The sequence below is a fragment of the Pseudonaja textilis genome, chromosome 1 (genome assembly GCF_049901715.1).
Source record: "Pseudonaja textilis isolate UNSWEBS1 chromosome 1, rPseTex1.2, whole genome shotgun sequence".
NCBI classification, from domain to species: Eukaryota; Metazoa; Chordata; class Lepidosauria; order Squamata; family Elapidae; genus Pseudonaja; species Pseudonaja textilis.
The window spans coordinates 177,638,536-177,660,615 of record NC_141990.1 but is presented as its reverse complement, the minus strand read 5'-3'; the positions used below and the strand labels follow the sequence as shown (position 1 = coordinate 177,660,615).

The 22,080-nt window shown below is 40.2% G+C and overlaps 1 protein-coding gene across 12 annotated transcripts in view; it reads left to right on the top strand.

The window, feature by feature from the left end:
- Positions 1-18,134: 18,134 nt before the first annotated feature.
- AKAP19 (A-kinase anchoring protein 19) overlaps positions 18,135-22,080 on the top strand; it is an 81,568-nt gene continuing 77,622 nt past the window's right edge. For 4 of the 12 annotated variants that reach the window (XR_015740720.1, XR_015740717.1, XM_087919795.1 and 1 more), the window contains exon 1: positions 18,145-18,382. The gene's annotated coding sequence lies outside the window, so the exon portion shown is untranslated. Of the gene's footprint in view, positions 18,383-18,653; positions 18,854-20,753; positions 20,803-22,080 lie in introns of those variants that run through there. The other 8 variants (XM_087919793.1, XR_015740713.1, XR_015740715.1 and 5 more) reach the window with 8 other exon arrangements.

Sequence of the window (22,080 nt, the reverse complement as noted above, 5' to 3'; positions counted from 1 at the left end):
GAATCTTGTATGTTCCAAGAGGGCTTTTTATATTCCAACCTTCATTAGACATGTGTCGTCAAAACTAATGATTGGCTGTTAAACCAATAATGAATCTAGCTGTCAGATGTTAAAGCTGTATCAGTCATAAATTTGTAGGGTGCATTTTGTTTCTGCCAATGATGAACTACTTTGCTTATTAATCCATAGAGAGTAGCCGCTCACATGCTGAAAACATATTTCCAAAGAGTACAGCGAGCAGTATCAAAAGATAATATTACCATTCTTAAATTTGAATCAGCTGTTTATTTTATAATGGATCTGTTCCTGTATCTAAAAATGTCAACTTATGAATAAAACAAATCTTACATTTTAAAGATTTTATCAGATTTACTCCAAATATTGTATTATAGATTATTAGTTGGAAAAATGAGATTCATTTGATTTCAAGGGATTTACAGCTTTATACATAACAGCAATTATTAAGAATGTTTTTATTCATTTAATTATATTTAAGAAGAGCACATAAATATTAAAAAAGTGTCCCTCTATTTGCATTTGGTTCTTGTTACCTGAATCGACATAGTCGTTGTTTTCTTAAAAAGAATACAAAGTGGTTTGCCATTTTTTCTTTCAAGGATGTTTTTTCAATTTCCAAGTTTAGCTTATATCCTAGGATTTCCTAGTGGTCTCCTACCAAAATATTAAATGAGCTGATCATTCTTAGCTTATTTGAGATTTACCAAAGTTGGCTTGGTGCATAAGGAAGCAGATAGAATTTCATTCTCTTTGTGAATGTTAACATTCTTATCAGTGCTGGCTCTAAGTTTTGGGGAGCTTACCCAAGACACTGTCAGAGGGAACTAGTGTTATTCACTAGGCTCAGTGGTGGGATTCTACCGGTTTGGACCAATTCTATAGAACCAGTTGTTATGATTCTGCGCAGTTTGGAGAACTGGAAAATCGTGCCCCTGGCTGGCCCTGCCCCTCTCTGTCCACTCCTCCCCTCCCAGTCAGTCCTTATCACGCATGCGCAACATCATGCATGCCCGACATAGCTGACTGCGTTCTTCCCCGCCCACTCACCAAGGTATTTCTTTTATCCCCCTAACGATCAGCTGTTCTATGATCAGCTGTGCCAAGATTCCCTTTGCTGTCTTACTGCTTCACTCAGGAGGCTACCCTGAGGCCCAGGAAGGCAAAAAATGGAGGGGGGCACAGCACCCCCACCCCGTTTTTTTTTGCTTTCCTGGGATCCAGGAAAGCCTTCTGGCAGCAAAAACATCCTCCAGGAGACTTCCCTGAGGCCCAGAAGTCCCAAAAAATGGGAGGGGGGGTTGCTGAAAAATAAGCCACACCCACTCAGTTACATGGCCACACCCACCTGGCCACACTGACCTAGCCACACTTACAGATTGGTTGTTAAAAAATTTGAATCCCACCCCTGACTAGGCTCCTGTTCTTTTTTCAAAAGTTTTTAACCATCAGATCTGGGCAGAGTGAAGACGCAAGACACCCAAAGCACTTTAATTCTTTATTCAGCTCCAGTAAAAGCAATGAATCAGCTGAGCCACAGCAGCCCCTTTTAAAGGGAGCTGTCCACAGCTTCAGCCACTGATGTGCGCTTGTTTTTCCAGCTATGACTTCGGAAACAGTGATTGGTCTCTATGTCAGCCTATTCAATATCTAACACCCCTCCCCTATGGAATGGTGTTACCCAATCAGAATCAATTCATGCAACATAGTCCCATAAGTAGGCGGGTCGCTTGTGGGCGTGACCTGACCTGCACAGCTCATTTGACTCAGTGGCCCTGGACTGACAGGTTGGACTTGTTGTCTTTCCTGTAGGAGCCCTTGGAACCATCTTGAACTTGCCTGGTGGCGTGGCCATTTCTTTCTGACTAGTTACTGCCTCTGTTGTGATTGATGTCATGAGGCTGACCTCCAACCATTTGGAATAGGCATCTACTATGATAAGGAATGACATGCCCCTGAAAAATCAATATGTATTTGGGACCAGGGTGTCTTTGGGTTTCCCCACTCGTGTGTGGGAGCAGTGTTTGGTGCTAGCTGGGACTCCTGGCAGAGTGTGCATGTCATGACTCATGTCTCAATTCCCTTATCCATCCCCAGCCACCACATGTAACTCCTAGCCAGTGTCTTCATCTTGACCATCCCCAGGTGTTCCTCGAGTAATATTTCTAGAATGTCCCTCTGTAATGTCTTGGGAATGATTACTCTATCCCCCCACAAGAGGCACCCTTTCAAATCCAACAGTTCAAATTGGCGAGTTTTAAACAGTTTAAATTCCTCATCTACTGTAGCCTCCGGCCATCCCTTCCATACCCAGTTCAAAAGTCACACCAACGTCCTGTCTTTTGCAGTAGCTCTTATGATCTCCACTGCCATGACTGGTCCACTCATGAGGATTTCTATGAGGAGTGTGGATGTCACCGATGCCAGGTCATCCACTGGCTCTGGTAAAGGACATCTGCTGAGTGCTTCGGCATCAGTTGATAATTGTAGGCAGCAAGGAATTCGGTCCATCTCATCATTCTCAGGGATAGTATGTGCGGTGTGGGTCATTTTCCCACAATGATCCCCAGAAGTGGCTTATGGTCGGTTATTAGCTCGAATCTTCTGCTGTAGACATATTCATGGAATCGTTTGATTCCAGCAACTACAGCCAATGCTTCCTGTCGAGTTGGATCTATTTTTTTTCCGCTTTGGATAGTGTTTTGGAATAAAAGGCAGTGGGGGCTTCCCATCCATTCGACATGGCTAAGGTTTGCTCCTACTCTGAAAGGTGAAGCGTTGCATTTTAGCCTTAGGGGTAGATTTCATTATATTGCACAAGCACATTGTCTGATGTTAAAAGATTTTTTATTTCTTTGAATGCGCTTGCTTCTTTCTGTCCCCCTTTCCATTCTGCTTTTTCGTCAAGGAGCCGATGCAATGGTTCAGCAATTGTCACCTTCTGTGGCAAGAAAATGTTGTAGAAATTTAATAACCCCAGAAATGCTTGTAGCTCTGTCTTATTGTTGGGGCTTCCCAGATTGCTTTCAGTTTGCCAATGGTGGGTATATGCCAGAACTATCAATCAAATATCCCCAAAATTCCGCTTTTTCAACAGCCAATTGGCATTTGTCCTTCTTTACTTTTAACCCCACCTCCTGAAACCGGCTCAATACTATTCTCAAACTTTGCAGTAATTGTTCTTTGTTGCTTGCTGATATGAGGACGTCATCAAAGTAAGGCACTACGCCTTCGATGCCCTGTAGTAGGTGCTCAATGAGACTCTGAAACAGTCCCAGGGCCACGCTTACCCCAAACTGTTACCCTGGCATTTGAATGCTCCCCATGTGTGACAATAGTCTGGGCTTCTGCTATGGCATCATCAATGATTTGCCTGGGCCAAATCAAGCTTTCTGAATATTTTTCCTCGACCCAGGGAGTGCAATAGATGTTGCACAATTGGCACGGGGTATGTACTCTGCTCTAACACTTTATTGATTGTACATTTGTAATCAGTGCACAGGCGCACTGACCCATCTGGCTTTGTGGGGGTGACGCTGGGCATTTCCCTCTTAGCATGATCAGATGGCTCCAAAACTCTCTGAGCAATAAATTTATCTAATTGTTCATCTATTTTGGGCCACAGAGCAAATGGGACCCCTCTGGGGCTTCATCTGGACAGGGGCCACCTTGGGGTCTAAATTGAATTAGGGGTCCTGGTATACATGCCCAGTTGTCCATTGAACACATCTGCAAATTCGTTCAGGAGGTCATCTTCCCAGTGGCTGTCGTCAATCCAGTTCATCCCCATCACTGCTAGTCCTAGGGGTTCAAACCACTCTAACCCCAGCACGCTAGGTTGGTCCCGGTCTACTATGGTTAGGGGTAATTGTCCTTTGAAATCTTTGAAGGCTATGTTGAAATAACCAATTCCCAGAACTGGAATTCGGCTCCTCTGATAGTCTTTTAAAGTCAGTTTCTGTGGTTTGAGTGCATTGACTGTGATTTGTGGCACCAATTTCATGATTGTTGCCAGGAAACTATTGAGAGGTAGGGCCCTGAGTCGACCTCCATCTTGCATGGCTTTCCTTTGATGTATATGGTTGCCACCATCTTCTTCATCTTGCACATGCTCGAATATGCCACTATGATCGTTTGGTGCATCTCTCCTATAATGGTGGCTGTGTCCTCCCCTTTTGAATGGAGTCTTCCGGGCAGCCGCTTGGGAGTTCCTGGGATGCTGTGGATTGTCTTGGTCAGCAGGAAACTGGCTGGGATGCCCTGCAGGCCCTTGCAATGTGTCCCCTTCTCTTGCATCGCTGGCAGATGGTGTCTCGGAACCTGCATTCTGCCATGGGTTGATTCCCTTCACACCTGGCACACCAGAAACCTTTCTGTTTTTTTCTGGGTTTCTTACCTTCCATTCTGAGCAGAGTTAGTGCACATCTTCCTCATCTTCATCCTCTGATTCAGTTTCCACATCCTCATAGTGCACAGCGGCGGCTTCCCTTGCTTGAGTTGTCTTGTTCATTTTTTTCATTGCCGCTGATTGTTGGGATGCCTCCATTGCTGTTGCTTCTTCCATGGCTTCCTGGAAGGTGATTCTGGGCTTTGCTAGTAGCGAGCTTTGCAGAGTGAGATCTCATAGTCCCAGCACTAGATGGTCCCTCATAGCCTCATCAATGTTTAGGAACTCACATGCAGTTGTGATTTCTCGTAGGTTGGCAACGAACTCGCTGATGGATTCTCCCTCTTTCTGGTCTCACCAGTAGAATTCGTGTCACCTCACGAGAGATAATGCCTGTGGGGCACAATGTGCCCTCAGTAATCTCTCCAGTGCTGGCCAGGTCATAGTTTTTAACTCAGCCGGTGAAGAAAGGGCTTTTGTCATTTTAAAAATGGCAGGTCCACAGTGTATGATGAAGAGAGCCCTCTTCCTCTGTTCCAAGAGGCTCAGGAGGTCATTTGCTTCCAAGAACATGTGGAAGCGATCCATGTCAGAATCCCAGTCTTCTCCTGTGGGGTTGAATGGAGTGGGGGGTACGATTGAAGATATCTTGAGTTGGCCGGTTGAGTTCGAGTTTGATGGCCGATGATTGCCATGTGGAAACCTTTGTTCAGCCTTGATGCCCTTTTGTTCTTCAGAATCCCAGCTTCGTCACCAGTGTTAGATCGTGGGCGGAGTGAAGATGCAAGACACCCAAAGTACTTTAATTCTTTATTTAGTTCCAGTAAAAGCAATGAATCACCCAAGATGTGGCAGACCCTTTTAAAGAGAGCTGTTCGTAGCTTCAGCCATTGATGTGCACTTGTTTTCCCCACTATAACTTCAGGACCAATGATTGGTCCCTACATCAACCTACTCAATTTCTAACAAGATCACTTGTTATGTAGAGAATCGCATTTAAGTACTTCCCATTTCCGGGATTCTCCCAAAGTTCATTTACAGTGGCGTTGCACTCCAAGGTTGGGACTAGTGTGTAATTTGGGGGTCTTCCTGGACTCTCAACAAAGCCTTAGCGCTTAATCAGTGAGCACTTTTGGCTAGGATAGCCTTGTACAGATTCATTTGATGCACCGATTTTGTCATCTGAATTAGGAAGCCCTTCAACTATAGCTGACAGAAGATGCAGGAGAGTGAATAGCTATAAGCATACCCCATTTTATTCAGCTTCATAATCTGCACTGACTAACAATTGGCATCTAGAAACAATTCATGGTGCTAGTATCAACCAATAGGCTCAAGACCTAGATACCCATAAGATTGCCTTTCTCTGCCCATCTTGTAAGATTTGGCAGGGTCAAAATGTTCCAGGCTCCATTCTTAAAGCAGTATAATTTAAATTGGCCTTTTCAGTAATAGCTCCTGCCCTTTGGAAGAACATTCTCTCTTATATCCATGTCAACTTGAATATGTTATCTTTTAAAGCCAGCTCTTGACACCAGCTCTGGTCCAGAAACTAAATTTAATACACAAAAGTGATTCCTGTGCCAGAAAATTTAGGAAGCCAACACATGGCCACAGGATTGGAAATGTTCTGTGTTCATTCCATTCTGAAAAAAGGTGACTCTAAAGATTGCTTCAATTATTGCACAATTGCTCTCATCTCTCACATCAGCAAAATTAAAATTATATAACAACGTCCAGCCGTTGAAAGGGAATTACAGATATCCAAGCCAGCTTTCGAAGAGGTCATGGCAACCACCTGCAAACATATTGCAAATCTGCATTTGATCATGGAAAAACCTTGTGAATATCAAAAGATCATTCACCTGTGCTTCATCAACTACAAGAAAGCCTTCAATTGTGTTGATCACAAGAAGCTATAGAAAGCTCTACAAGACTTGGGGGTACCAGCAGATCTGGTCAGGTTAATGCAATCACTGTTCACAATTCAGGAAGCTATGAACACCATATGGAGACACTGATCTGTTTAAGGTTCAGAAAAGAGTGAGGCAAGAGCAAAGTCAGACATGACTGAATAGATAATATCATCATCAACAACACCCACTTTTCACTGAGGCAAGCCTTGACTATAATGGATTTAATGCCATATTGCAGAATCCAATCTAGGTTGGTCATAAGCACCAGAGATTTAGTCTTCTGAGCTTTTGGACTCATGCTAGAGCACTTCCTCAGTGAACTTCTCTTTAGCAGAACTTTTCTCACACATTCTGCTAGAGTGAAATTTTCTGAGGATAGGCTCAGTGGTGGGATTCTACCAGTTCAGTCCGGTTCTATAGAACTGATTGTTACCGTTCCCGGTAATTCGGAGAACTGGTAAATCGGGCCTCTGGCTGGGCCCGCCCCTCTCTTCCCGCTTCTCTGCTGCCTGTCAGTCCTTATCATGCATGTGCGACATTGCACACATGCGTGACACTGCTGCCTGCTCTTATGCACCTGGCAGGCCAGCCATTGCTGCCTGCCTTCTGCTGCGGCCCTGCCTTTACTGAGTGGGTGAGTGAGGCTCTGCAAGCCACAGTCGCCTTCCCCACCACACTTGCCTTTTGCTGCTGCTGCTGGTTGACTTCCCCCACAACTTGCCTTTTGCTGCCGCTGGTCATCTTCTCCCCTCTACTTGCCTTCCGCCGAGGAACATGTGGAGAGGTTTGTATAGGATCCTGCCGGGTCAGCGGCTGCTTCTCTCACCTGCTGCTGCACAGCAGAAAACTTCCAAGTCTCCCCTCTCCCATTAGAAATGGCTGTTGAGCAAGCACAGAAGCAAGCCAGGTTGAATCCTGCTTTTCTCTGCTTGTCTGGCAGCCATTTCTAATGGGAGGGGGGGCTTCCATTAGAAACGGCTGCTGGGCAAGCAGAGAGAAGCAGGATTCAACCTGGCTTGCAGGGAAGCAAGCCAGGTTGAATCCTGCTTTTCTCTGCTTTTTTGGCAGCTGTTTCTAATGGGGGGGGGGGGTTCCCATTAGAAACCCTGCCCAGCCCCTCCCAGGAGTCCCCACGAGGCCCATCTGGCTACCAGGTAAGTATAGGGTAGCTTACTGGAAGCAAAAACAGGAAGTTGGGGGGATGTCCGGTGATGCCCCCCCACCCTGTTTTTGCTCCCAAGTGGCTCCAGGAGCGGAGGCTTCTGAGGCTGAAACGGGGTGTGGGGGGGTTCAGCACCACCACCCCGTTTTGCTCTCAAGAGGCTCCAAGGAGGCTTGCTAGGCTGAAAATGGGGTTGGGTGGGGTTGGGTGGTCCAGTGCCAACCCAATCCCGTTTTTGCTCCCAAGATGCTCCAGGAAGGCTTGCTAGGCCAAAAATGCCACCCCCACCCCATTTTTGCTCCCAAGATGCTCCAAGGAGGCTTGCTAGGCCAACAATGCTATGCCACCCTATTTTTATTCCCAGAGGCTCTGAGGCTTGCTAGGCTGAAAACGGGGTGTGGGGGGATCCAGCGCCACCCCCCACCCCATTTTTGCTCCCAGGAGGCTCCAGAGAGGCTTACTAGGCCCACTTTAGGGCCTAGGAGGCCTTCCTGCAGCGTCCTGGGAGCATCCAGCCATCCAGAATGCCTGGATTCAGTGTTTAGCAAAAAGAACATTTGAAGCTAATATAGTGTTGATTCCTGCCTTGGGAATGTTCTGGGTAAACAAAACTATGCAGTCTCCTAAAACTGTTGGAGCCAATCTTCTTTCTTTCTTCCATATCCTTCTCTTCAAAATTAGTAAGTTGCTCTGCTTTTTCATGCCAGGCTTAGTGTGGTAAGTTCAGAATGGATTTTGTAGAGAACAGCTTGTCTTTAGGTCTCATTCATTTATTCAATTTCAGAGCACACATTACACAGTTTCCAAAGCATAATTCAGACCAGTTTGCCTAGCTGCTTCATTACTTGTATTGCTGTCACAACCTTTATGGAGTGTCCAATGGCCTTTTAAGTTTGACAAGCAAAAAACACAGTAAATATTTCTCACAAATATTTTCCCTCTTCCACTTTGCGGTTCAATGTTTAACATACAAAATTATGTGCTGTGTTATTATTCAGGCAGTTTGCAAACTTGTGTTTTTTGTTATTGGAAGGCAACTCTTTAATTTGAAGATGGTGGTAAATTCTTGGTAATAAAAGGGCAAGTAGAAAGGCTCACTTCTACTTGCCATTTAGAAAGGGTTATAAAGAATGAGAAGGTTAACCTTTCCTTTGTTTCCAATCTCCTTTTCTTGACTTGGTTTTCATAAAAAGTAGCATTGGGATTGTGTTAAAATATGCCATATGTGTTAAAATAAAATTCTTTCTGTTTAAATACAAGTATGCAAAAAGTTTCAAGATTAATCCAAGATGTTTAATGGCTTTAAATATCTCAGTGTTGTATTCAGGTTTAAGTCAGAGGCCTTCAAACTTGGCAACTTTAAGATTTGTGGACTTCAACTCCCAGAATTCTCGAGCCAGCTATGCTGGCTGGAGAATTCTGGGAGTTGAAGTCCACAAGTCTTAAAAGTTGCCAAGTTTGGGGACTCTTGTTTAAGTAGAAAGAGGTTCCAGCTGAAAATATACCATGAATAGCACAGAGATTCTTTCTTTCTTTCTTTCTTTTTCTTTCTTTCTTTGTTTTTTTTTCTTTCCTTTCCTTTCCTTTCCTTTCCTTTCCTTTCTTTCTCTTAAAAGGAAGCAAAAGAAAGAGGGAGGGATGGGAGAAAGAAAGGGAAGAAAGGAGGGGAGAAAGAGGGAAGGGAAAGGAATGTGAATGAGATATGGATGGATGGAGGGAGGGAGAGAGGGAAGGAGGGAAAGAAAAAGGAGAGGAAGGGAGGACCACAAACTCTGGCACTAGACGCAGCTTCAGAGGTTGCTTTGAAACAGCACAGCAATCCAGGGCTAGAAGGGACCTTGGAGGTCATCTAGTCCAACACCGCAACAAGAGTATTGTTAAAGTGAATATCTTTTGACCCACCCAGTCATGTGACCACCAAGCCACGCTCAGCCAGTCACGTGACCAGCAAGCCATGCCCAGCCACATCCACAGTAAGCCGCATCTGCAAATTAGGCCATGCTCACAGAATCGGTTGTTAAGAAATTTGAATCCCACCCTTGGATAGTATCCAGCATGATTCTGAAATTCAGAAGACTAAACCTTTGGTCCCGGTGACTGGCCCAGACTGGATCCTGCAACATTATCCTGGGACATGTATATTTGCCTTATACTAGATTGCCGATGCTAAATTTCATGTGAGCATACTTTTAACTGTTTAGAGTTATGGGTAGCTTTAAAAACACTAGCTATGTCTTGCTACATACGGACATCAGTAATAAGTTTTGCTATTAACTATCTTAAGATGCATCTGCTGACTTAATCATCAATATATTGCTATGCGAAGAGGAAGCTGCTGTATTTGGTAATAAAACTTAGCAAGGTATTTTCCAATTCATCTTTGTTTCTCTTAAGTGATATTAAGAAAGTCCTTTTGTACATTAAACTGTATTAATTTACTGCTTTTCTAGTCTATCTTTTAAGATTGTACTTTATAATATATTAGAGTGCAGACAGATATTTAACAATCACTGAATAAGCAATATTCTCAATTTCCTTTGAATTCAAAGATGATGTTTAGATATTTGTCATATGCTGATTATTGTTCCAAATTGGTCTTCAACATGCTAGCAGAAAAAAAAAACAAGTTCAGTGGCATGATCTGGAATAAGAAGAAAAATAACATTCTCTGAAATAAATGTATGGTTTATTATTATTCAGGAAAATGGGCATAACATCTAATTTCTTTATTAAGCAGATTTTAGGTGAAGCAAAATGTTTCTCCTCTGGGAAACAACATACAAAGGTTAAAACATACCTCCTTATGGGTAGAGATAATGGACAAGTTATAAAGGCATATTCAGAGACCTCTGCCATATAGTTTCTATTGCTGGAAAGGGGAACATCATGATAATACAAGGAAACCATTTGAAGAGGGATTCCTCAAAGGAGTTTTTGTTTTTAATTTGCTGGCATATTTATGCCAGACTAGGGCATTTAAGTAGATTAATTAAATAGATTCCAAGTTTCACTAATTGACCTTTGCTAGCTATTGCCAGTATTTTTTTTAATGCAGTTGTGATTTTTTTCCCCCTTTTGTTCTACTTTATTGTTTAACATATTTATATGGAAATTTGTAAAAGGCCAATATTATGGAGAGGACTGCATCAAAATTTTATCCTGAAAAACATGGTATAGAAGGTAGGTTGGAACCTACTTGAGCCTTTGTTGCTTCTCCAGTATAATTATTTTCATCCAGCCTATTACTGGCTAATTGAGGGAGGAGATATCATAAGCCCCAAATTGATAGATAATATGTTGATGCTTTGTACTGAGATTAAATGCAACAAATAAACACCAAGTTGCCCGTGCAAACAAGCTATTCTACTGCTTGTTTTCTTGTGCTTTGGATTACTGTAAATTGTTAGCATTATCCTCAGTTTTACTTATTCCCACAATTTTAATTTATAAGTCTTTTTCATATAAAGTATTGTTATAATTTTAACCACACTTCCTGGTGTCCTGTTTCTTCCTCGTCTTCTTTCCAGTTCAAACCTAAATAAGTTTAGTGGTTTAAATCCTAAAATAAAGAAATAGACAGGACAAAAATTACCTCTCCCTTTCCCCCTTGCAATAGCTTACATTTCCAACAATGGGAATATTTGGAGGATCAGGTGTGATCCCTGAAAATATAGAGACTGCTTGGAAGCCATAGTTGCCTGGGCAGGATTTCCCATCTTTGGTGGCGGCCTTCTTCCTTAAAAGGTACAGGGAAAAGCTACGGAATTGTCCTTTCATTTAAGTTTTGTGATTCTGGGGTTGGGCTAATAAAATGTTAATTTTTTCTTACCCAATTTTTATGAAGTTTTATGAACTGATATAAACTAGAAAACAGAATGTATTGCTGTTACAAACTTTGTATTATTATACTAAAAGAAATTGTGCTACGTACTGTACAGTGTTGAAAAAGAGCCAATTTGGTCTAGTGGTTAAGACACCAGACTAGAAAGCAGGAGACTGTGAGTTCAAGTCCTGCCTTAGCTATGAAAGCCAGCGAGGTGACTTTGGGCCAGTCACTCTCTCTCAGTCCAACAACCCTCCACAAAGTTGTTGTTGTGGAAGAAAACAGAAGGTGTGTTGGATATGTTTGCTGCTTTGAATTATTCGTAAACATTTAATAAAAGTGGGATGAAAATAAAAAAAAAATAAAAAAAAAAGATTCCCTATGGAAACACTGTTCTGTTTATTCTCCCTTTTGTGCATTAATCACACAAAATCAGATTTTGAACGTAACTATTTCTGTAACTATCCTACTAAAGAATCAGGAAAAAAAGAACTGTTATGTCTAGACTTGAGAATATTATAATTATGACATAATGTAATGTTTATTTTGGTTTTTCTGAATTTGATAAAATAAAACCAGATAAAGTTGTGGCTACTTGTAGAGATAAGCCTGTGTAGCTTTTTAATTATCAGGACAAAGCACAGAAAAAAGTAAAAGTAATTATAGTATAGGATGCTGCTGATAGTCCCTGATTTTTTTAAACTTCTTTTGATGCTTGAAATATGATTAAGCTTGCTCCTTTTTCAACAGAATAGCAGGTTGTTGCCCTTAGTAAAGGGCAAGGAAAGAATAATGAAATAAATTGGAGAAAAATCTTACTATCTTGGTATGACTAAGACCACTATTTAAACTGTATCTAAAGCCTTGAGCGTAGAACATTTTTTAAATACCTGTATTTTTTCAAAAAAAAAATACCAGTACAGAATAAAGAAAAACAACCACATGTGATAAAATATACCTGGAGTTTGATTACATTCCTGCATTTATTGAAAGTTCCATTATACATTCTTGCCAATCTATCAGGAGTCAAATACAATCTATATATCATCTTGTAAAAGTAATCTTTCAAACTGTAATTCAAAGTAAACTTTAAACCATTAATCCACATATTTCCCATTGATCTAGCAGTATATTATAACCTAGGTTTTTGCCCATTTTACCATACAATCCTTAACATTCATTTTCAAAATTTATTCTAAGTAGCATTTTATAAATTTTCGAAATCAAATGGTCATCTCCAGAGCATAAATTCCATTCCAATTCAGATTTGTGAGCTGCAAAAACAAAATATTATCAAGTTTAAACCTTTCAAATATTCTATGATAATTATTAAACTAATGACAATTAAAGCCATCACTTATTAGTTGTTCCCTCCTTTTTATCTTAGATTTCTTTTTTTCCAATATCAATAGGCCACAATGTGTCATTCATTTAGACTCAATTAACATCTCTTTCCTGTATAGTATTTCATGTGGTGATATCTACAATGGTATTTTAGTGGTCAGTCCTCTTTTATACTTCACCTATATAAGCCCAATCGACTGCCTAATAAAATGGTTCTTAAAATCTCAGTTAACCTTTACCTTATCATACCACAAATATATATATGTACAACTCAACTTTATCTTGGATTAACAAAGAGTACAAATATTCTCCCAAATGTTTGAAAAAAATAAACATTGCTCTTTTATTTTCTGGTTTCTAAACTTCAATTTAGTATTTATATCCTCCTCATGCACACAGTAAAAAATCCAACTGTTTTCTTCAGTCAAGGAATTTATGCTATAATCAGATCCTTAAATTTTGTCTAATTTTGAAGTCAGCATAAATCACATTAGCAACAATAAACAACTGAATTACATTGAGACCTATACATATACTGACCCCTGCTGGAGTATTTAAACCCTATTGAAGTCATTAATAGAAGGGAATTGGTATTCAATATCCAATAGAAGTATAACAAGAGTAAGCATTATTCTTATCTCATATGAATTCTCAGTGCCAAATTTATTCTAGGAACTGCCTAGTATTGTGATGAAAAGACAGAATTCGATAAACTGAGATTCAGGATATTTTATAAGAAAGAATTTTAGTATTATTTTAAATCATGCTTCTTTGAAATCTGGTATTAGTTTTCTTATTTCCTCTAAATGTAAAATTATTGGCACATAAACTTTATTTTATATAGATAGACCTCATTTAGCCTCTGGCAGCAACTGTTTGAAGTTACAGCAGTGATGAAAAAGTAATTTCGTGACCCATGTCACCTTGCAGTGTGTCTCTCAGTCAGGTGTTCACCAGGGCAATCAGTTAGTAGGGGTTGTTTAGTACTTGCTGTTTTCCCTTCCCTTTCCCTCTTACAAAGAGGTGATTACATAAACATATGATCACTTTCTGAGCTGCTTTTTTTCTGCACACAATGCTTCCCCAATCTAAATCTCAGGCCAAGTCATTTGGTCCCACAAGAATCAGGACTGGCCTTTAAAAGCCTGCAATATAAAATCTCTCTGCTCCTGGGTTCTGCCTATTGCAGACAGTGGGCCATTCCTCAAAACCACACAATCAAACTTTGTTCTCTATTAACAAGAAATGAAATGCTTCATTTTAACTCTACACATGGAATAAATTCCTTAAACTGCTAGCAAGTTTAATTGAGGAGAACATTCAAGGAGTTTATTTTTATTTATTAAATCTATTTGCCACCCATCCTGCCACAATGAGTGTTGGCATTAGAGACTTGTATCACTATTAAATCTGTGTGGAATTTTTTTGTGAGTTATATGATGTGACAACATAAAGATGACAGGAATTTTTTGAACTTTTATTTATCTGAATGCAATTTACATTTTGTTTGAAACATATTAAATTGGATATCTAATTAATAATGGAAATATTCTACATATTATTTTATGCTGTTTAGGGTTAGGGTTTTACTGGATGTGTTCAGATTGTTCTCCTTAGTACTGGTTAAATGAAATGGGGGTGGAGCGGTGAACCTTGTTAGAAAAATTAAAATTCTTCAGCTCCTCAAGATCCTCAGGATCTTGGATTGTTAAGTCTGTGTGTATATATACTGTATAAAATCAAACAAGAGAAATATCTCCTGACCTCTTATGACCATATAATCAGACTTCTTTATACCTACTCTGTTAGAGGCTCCAAGCGAAACGAGTATATGTATGCTATATATTATTAACAGCAAGTACAAGCTCAATTTTTCTAACATTTTTAAAATCATAGTAGCAATAACTGTATCTAGATGGTAATGATACCCATTTAAATTTGATAAATCAAAGAAAGCTAAGTAGGGTTAGACCTGGTTTTAGCGCTTGGGTGAGAGACCATCTGGAAATATTAGTACCCTGGGCTAGAGCAGACATTGTAAATGGGACATCACTTCCATATTATTGCCAAGAAAACTACATAGAAGCAAATCTGAAATCATCAGGAATCAAGCTTTAGCTTAAGGAAATCTTTAAAAACAGCCATAAATATTCTTTCAAATTAACTTTAAGAATGAAAATCAAGTATGACTAACTCAGTAACCAACATTATTCCTCTGTGTTTTCACTAGTTAGTTATTTAAAATGCTTATCTATATTTTCCTTTTCTATCCAATAGTATTTTGTAAATTATCACCAAGAATTAAACTGGTTCAGACTTTTTCACAGCACAATGCTCCAGATCCCATTTCAATCATAGAATTAAATCTTAAAGGACTAAAGATAGATTTTTATTAAGCCTGAGAAGAGTCCTGTTATCTTTCCATTTAGCAGTAGGTCATGTTTGCTCCCAGCAGCTGCTACAGTCAGCATTCAATTCTTATAAACTTTCATTCCCAGGTGTGGCTAATGAAGGGAATCAGGGCCCTTTCCTCCCCTGTAAGCCATGCAACCCACGTTGCTCTCTTCTCTGTTCCTTCTTGCATGCCCTAGGATGAAGAGGGGGTGGGCCTGGGTCTTCCTCTGAACTCCCTCTCCCTTGTTCTATCTCTTCCCAGCTCTGCTCAGCCGGACTTTGCCCTTCCCCAGCCTCTTCCACAACCAAAGGAGCCATCTTCCTCCTCAGATTCAGACTCTGACAGGGGCATGACAGTGACCACGCTTGCACATGGCTTGCTGCAACTCTTGAGCATTAGTCACACCATTTGTTCAATGCTGTTGCAATTTTAAAACAGTTGTGGAACAAATGAAGGCAAGCTGAAGACTATTTGTACTTTAGTACTGTTTTATTTAATTATAAAGTCAAAATTTCATCCTTGTGATCTATTTTTGGGGCCAGTAATGTTTTACATTGATATGATGGCACATAATTGAAACTGAATTTTAGATTAGCTAAATGTAATAAAAATAATAAAAGTTTAGTTCCTTTATTTTAAAAAGACCAGGCTTCAGATGTGGCAGCAAGCTATGTACAGAATTTTACTCCATAAACTATTTACAAGTTAAATTAAAGATAACATTGGATTTGCTTTTTCATAAGTAACATTTTGAATATTGTGGAATACTCCCATAGTTTAAACTGCCATTCTTTTAAGGAAAGAATTAAATGAGGTTTTCAATAAACACGTAAAATAACCTGGTAGCATTATCAAATGCAAAGCTAATTCAGTATATTCTGTAGGTAGGTAAGATTTAATCATACATAACAGAAAAATAACTGGTAAAAAAAATATCAATATTTGGGACTTGTTTCATCTTACAAGAGATCACCCGCCAGAATAATTGAACTTTACGACATTGTCACCAGATATAGTAAATCATTACATCTTGTTTTTCATGTATACAATTTTACATACCTATTTTCTTAATATGTATTTTCCATTTTAATCTTCAACTTAAGTAATATTGGAAGAAAAATCTGGTCCAGTTCCAAGCCAGGAGAAAGACGTTGGAAATAAAATGGTGGCTGGCTGTAGGAAAGGTCTGTTTATTTGGATGCCAGAAACTTCAGTGACAGCAGCATGTTTCTGGGGTGGCCGACAAAATGGGGTTCAGATAGGTGGGCTTTTATATATTCTGTGGGGCCTCGTGATTGAGATTTCTGTTCCTGTGCAAGAACATGTCCTTTAATATTCTAATAGCTGTTGCCAGATTCCTATGGGGTCATGTAGGGGTCATGGCTGGCTCTACAGACAAAAGGGAAAATGCAAATCCTAGGTGTTTGTCTGAGCTAATATTATCAACTTTGGCTTACCTAATTGTATTGCTTATTTGGAATCTCTGTTTGGTCTTTGCTTATGAATAGAGTAGCCCAATCTTTCTGAATGGATACAAAATCTCCTAAAGACTGGTCTTTTCATGCTTCTGTTTGACGCTGTTTTCCTATAGCAGGAAGACTGGGGTTGCTTTGTGCCTTAAGATTTTTCTCCATTTCTCTGTTGAAAGGTGTCAAAACGCCTTTCTTTCGAGGATTCGATTTTCCCGCTGGGAGAGCTCTGGCGCAAGGATACAGACAACTGCTTGAAAGCTGGATCTTTTTATTTTTCAGGAAGGCGGAGAACAGCGAGAAGTCTGCGTTCCTGGGCTAGCTAGCTTCTTATGGTAAGTTTCTCGTTTTTTATACCCTTTTCTCCCTTTGTAAGTTGATTTTGTGTGAGTGTTTGTATTTGTGCCTAATGTTTCAAATCTTGTTTGAGTTTGTCTTTATTCCTGCCAGAGGGCAAACTCCACGGGGTGCGGAAGGCAAACTCCGCGGGATGACCAGATTGTATTATTGGTTTTCTGTAATCTTTTTTAGCTTTAAGATAGTTTTTCACATTTGTTCTGTGGCAATCTCCTGTCTGTCCCTTTTGTAATTTATATTTTGTGTCTTTTGTCTGTTTGTTTTGCTTATTTGGTATGTCCTGTGTTTGTAAGGATTTTCTAAATTATCTTTTGTTTCCTTTTCCTATTTGTCTAGTTTTCTTAATTACTTAGGCTTTTGTCTATAGGGATTCTTTAATACTTTATATTTGATTCCTTTTCCTATGTAAGTTTGTTTTCTGGCTGACCTGATGTTCCCCTTTGGCTTTTCCTGTTTTTTGTGACACTACTGTCTTCATGAAGTTCCCTTTCCACATCTCCTTTAGGGATATTCTATCTTGTCTCTTTTTAATATGAAAAATAAAGAATATTTTAAGGCGGGGGGAGGTTTCCTACAGTAATATACTAGTAGAAAAATAGCTTGTACCAGTTTTCTTTTGTTTTCCATTGATAATCCTTCTGTTGCATATCAGTTGTTCTATTAAATTCCTTCAATGGTTTTCTTTTGTCTTGCTAGACATCTAATATTTCTTTGCTTTCAGGCTTACAAACCATTTTGCATCTCTAATAGTACCTTGCATTTTGCAGTGCCTTAATACAGTAGCCTAAATCTATGCTTGTCATTCTTTATATTTAGATAAATCCTCTTACAAAAGGTTGGGAAGATGAAAAGTTAATCTTTCAGGCAGAAAGCTTTGGGGTGCTTTCTCCGTAAAACTCAGAAACATGCCATGTTTTCTGAGAAAATCTGCTTAATTTGGAGCTCTACCTAACTCTTCCAACGCAAATACATTCAGGTTCCCAAGCTAGCAGATGTGTTCAAAATTAAACCCGATAAATTCGAACACCGAAATTTCGTAGCAAACTACAAAGGAAAAGCTGACCCGCTCTTTGAATTCCACAGGCACAGGAGATTTCCAAAAATGCAGAAGAAGGAACCGATAACCCATCTGAAATTTTATTTGCGTTTCTTTTACCAATCTGTCGTGGCCGGGGATAAAATTGGAAAATCTTTAAAAAAAAAAACAATCCGTCCTTTAGAGGCTAGTAAGGCTCACTTTCCTCCGGGTGTCGCTGCAGAATTAATACGCGCGGTTGGATTTACAGATTGATTGAATGGTTAATTGTGCAGGTTAAGCGCACGGAGGATCGGGTGAATTGGTTGGGATTTTCTATAAACAACCGGCAGCCTCAATTTCCTGGGCGGACAGGTCGGCGGACTCAGGCGTCTTTAAGCGATCCCGATTTTGGGCCCACTCTGTTGTGTGAAAGATGCGTCCCTTTGATGTTTCCAAGCGAGCTGGGGTTGGAGCCGCAGCAACAGCCTCGAGAAGAGTGAGTAGCCCAGGCAGAAGGACAATTCGTCCTTATTTTTTATTATTATTATTCGTTAAACAGTCACTGCGGGAGGAGCTGCTGCCTGGGGCCCTTTGATGGCAGAAGGCTGCACCGTGCCCGCCCAAGGAGGCTATTCTCTGTGTGCAGCCTGAGTGAAACCGGAGAGAAAGGGGAAGTTGGGCGGGAGGGCGATGTGACGTTCTTGGGCCACAAGGGGGTAAAGAGCAATTTGTGGCGTGGTCGGGGACGGCTCGCGTTTGTTTTTCTGCCGAGCTGTCCCCTTCACGTTCAAAGTGGCTGGAAAGCTGTTTGCTTTCCCGGCGTGGCCCCAGCTCCACCCATAGTCAGCGCTTAATATCTATTCCACCTCGTTCTTTCCCCCCCTCCCCCACTAAGTAGTTCGAAAGGCACAGCCACCTACTTACTCCGGTTAGCTTCTCTGAAGCCGACAAAACTAAGGCGGGGCGGGTAAGTGGGGTTGAAGCGATTTGCAAACCATCCGTTGCCAAAAGGTGGGCTTGGGAGAGAGTCGTCAGCAGGGGTGGAGAGAAGGGCTGGATGAGTGGTGTCGCTGTGTACTTACTGAAGAGGAACCGCTCAGGCCGGCTGGCGAGTCCCTTCCCTTGTCTACTAGGTGTAAAATCCCTCGTTCGTAAAAGGCTGCACGCCTTGGTCCCCTTAGGCTTAAATCTTGACCCGGGGGACTTAGCAGTGGTGCAACTCGCAGACCTCTGCTCTGGGGGCAGTGATGTGATCTTGACAGGTGGGCTTAAACTGGCTCACAGAGTGTCCCCGTCCTCCCCCCCCCCCACGCCTGTAATGTAGTTTATTAGCAGATAGAATTTGCAAAATAAAAATCTGTACAAGTGGACCAGGAATTGTGGCGGGGTGCAAAAGGTTAGCATTTGCTTTTTACATCCATCTTGGAGGCAACTACACAGTATTGTAGAGGGGAAAGGTTTGCTTGGTTTAAATTGATTTAAGCTGGCTTTTATCTACTTCTGGAGAATTGCCCGTCTTTCTGCCCCTAATTTAGAAGATAAGGGCTAAACTGCAAGGTAAACAAGGCTAAAAGGCAGGCTTGTGGATAGTAACAACCTTTATTAAAGTATGATTTTGCTCCATTGCTCAATTTGTGCCATCTAGGTAGGCACTGGTTTTACAAGTAACTTTCTCTTAGAAGACGGACTTAGAAATAGTTCAAAAGATAACAAAAGGGAAAGATACCTTTTCCTTGCTTGTCATAAGTAAATAGTAAGAACATATTCTATTATGAAGTTTATAATAAAGTCAATTGTTATAGTGAAAAGAGCCAACATGGAATAGTGATAAAAGATATAGTGGCTAAATACTGAGAGAGATTGAGTTCCAGTCCTGCCTTAGGCATAAAAACATACTGGTGACCAGTCATTTTCTCTCAGCCCTAGGAAGAAGGCAATGGCAAAACGGTTCTGAAAATTTTGTGAAGAAAACTAAGAAATTGTCCATTTCAGAGCCAATGACAATCTTGACTTGCACAGTGTACTGAAAGCCAAATGGTATATCTATCTAATGTGCTATGATCATGCTTGTTAATCAGTTTGTTTCTTAATGTAATTTACATTCATAGAACTACAAGGAATATTTTACAGTCTGAGGAAACCATTACTTATTTAAATTACTAAAATTAAAACAATATTTCAAATATTTGCATAGTGAATACAAATCTTGATTTCAATATCTCAATAGCAATAACTCTTCTGATCTGCAAAAAAACAATGATCACTCGATAGCACCAAAAGAGTTGAATATATATATCCTTGACAGCGGCTATCTTGATTTTTGTTTATATCCGCCATCAGCTTCTGAAAATGGTCATTGTGTGGTTGCTAGGAAAACAGCAAATTATATTTTAGGAATTATGAGAGTGATGAAAAATGAAACTGACAGTACTGTAATGCCTCTATGCCAGACCTAGGCATGTTATGGTCTGCAGGCCTCATCTGGCCCTTTGGCTGTTACTGTCAGCCCGAGGTGGGGTGTGCGGTAGGGTGGTGGCAGAGGATAGGGCAGGGGGTTGCGGGACTGTGGTGGCAGCCCTCCAGAATAATCCCCATTCATGCTCTATGCAGATCTATGATACTGATGTATTTGAAATCATTTCTGGTCAACTAGCTGACAAAAAAAAGTGTTACCAAATTCAGCCTTCAAAAAAGGCTCTCAAATTCAGTGTTTTCTTCGTGAAGAACACCTGTAGAGTCAAAAGAATATGGACTTATCCAGGAAAGATGGCAGGAAATTCGGGACATAAAAGGGTGCTTTGTTATATATTACAAAATTTTATAGAATTCATATGACCATAGCTTGAAAGGTAAAATTTCCTTTTCAGTTATCCTCGACTCCTGCTGATTTCAAGGATACATCAATGCAATTGTCTTGTAAGTGGATTTACAATAAAAGTGGATTTGATGAGTTGGCCTATTAGTGGCTGTTAGTCATTATGTGTTTATTTAATTGTGTTATCTGTTGCTTCAATCTAAGCACTCTAGGATATAGTAGTTACTAAAATTATTACACAATAATACAGTTCAAACAGATAGGTTGCATAGATTAGAGACAAGCTTGTCCACGGAAGGAAACATTGGTCCAAATTGGAGTTCATAAATTGATGCAAGCATTTCTACTCAAAATGCAAGCAATTGTTATTGATTACTGTATTCCTCAGACTTTATAGAGTATAAAAGGATAGGCATATATTCAATTGATTGGTAAAATGAAATAAAGTTTAAGAATTTTTTTTAATATATAAAACTGTGCGCAAAGTTACTAGGATTACTCTAAAATGCTAACTCTGGCAACTGCACAGACTGCAAAAATGACTGCAATGGAACAGTGAGAAGTAACCAAATCTTCTACCAATCTTGCATAACAGATGGTTCAAGGCAGATCCCTGAGCTTTGTTGGGGAAATGGTTAGACATTCTACAAATTAAATCATCTGATTTTCATCCCAGATATGCTTTTAGGAGAAAAGGGACCAAAGATATATGTGATGTCTTGAGATCCCAGTTGGCCCATTCACAAATTTTCACTGGTTTTCCCTGTAAGTAGATAGAGCTTCCAGAGAATAGAATGTAGGGTAGGCTAGGCTAGGCTAGGATATCCAACTCTACTTAAAACAGAAGACCTTATAGTATTCTCAACAAATGGTTGCCCAATCTTTTCTTGAAATTTCCAGAGATGGAGCACCCACAAATCCAGAAGGCAAGCTGTTCCACTGATTAATTGTTCTCACTGTCAAGAGATTTCTCCTTAATTCCTGGTTGGAATTTTCTTTGATGTTTCCACTCATTGCTTCTTGTCCTATAGTCAGGTGCTTTGGAAAATAAGTCAAACCTCTCTTCTCTTTTCAGCCCCTCAAATACACGGCTATCATGCCACCCTTAAACTTCCTCTTTGTTAGACTAGACATACCTAGTTCCCTTAACTGTTCATTGTATGATTTAACCTCTGGACACCATATCTTTATTGTTTTTTTCCTGCACTCTTTTTAGGGCCCCAGCATCTTTTTTGTATTTTGTTGACCAGAATTGGATATAGTTATTCCAAGCGTGGCTTCACTAGTGCAATATAAAGCGATACTATCACTTCTCTTGATCTTGATGCTATCCCTCTGTTGATGCAGCCTAGGACTGTACTATCCTTTTTGGCAGCCCA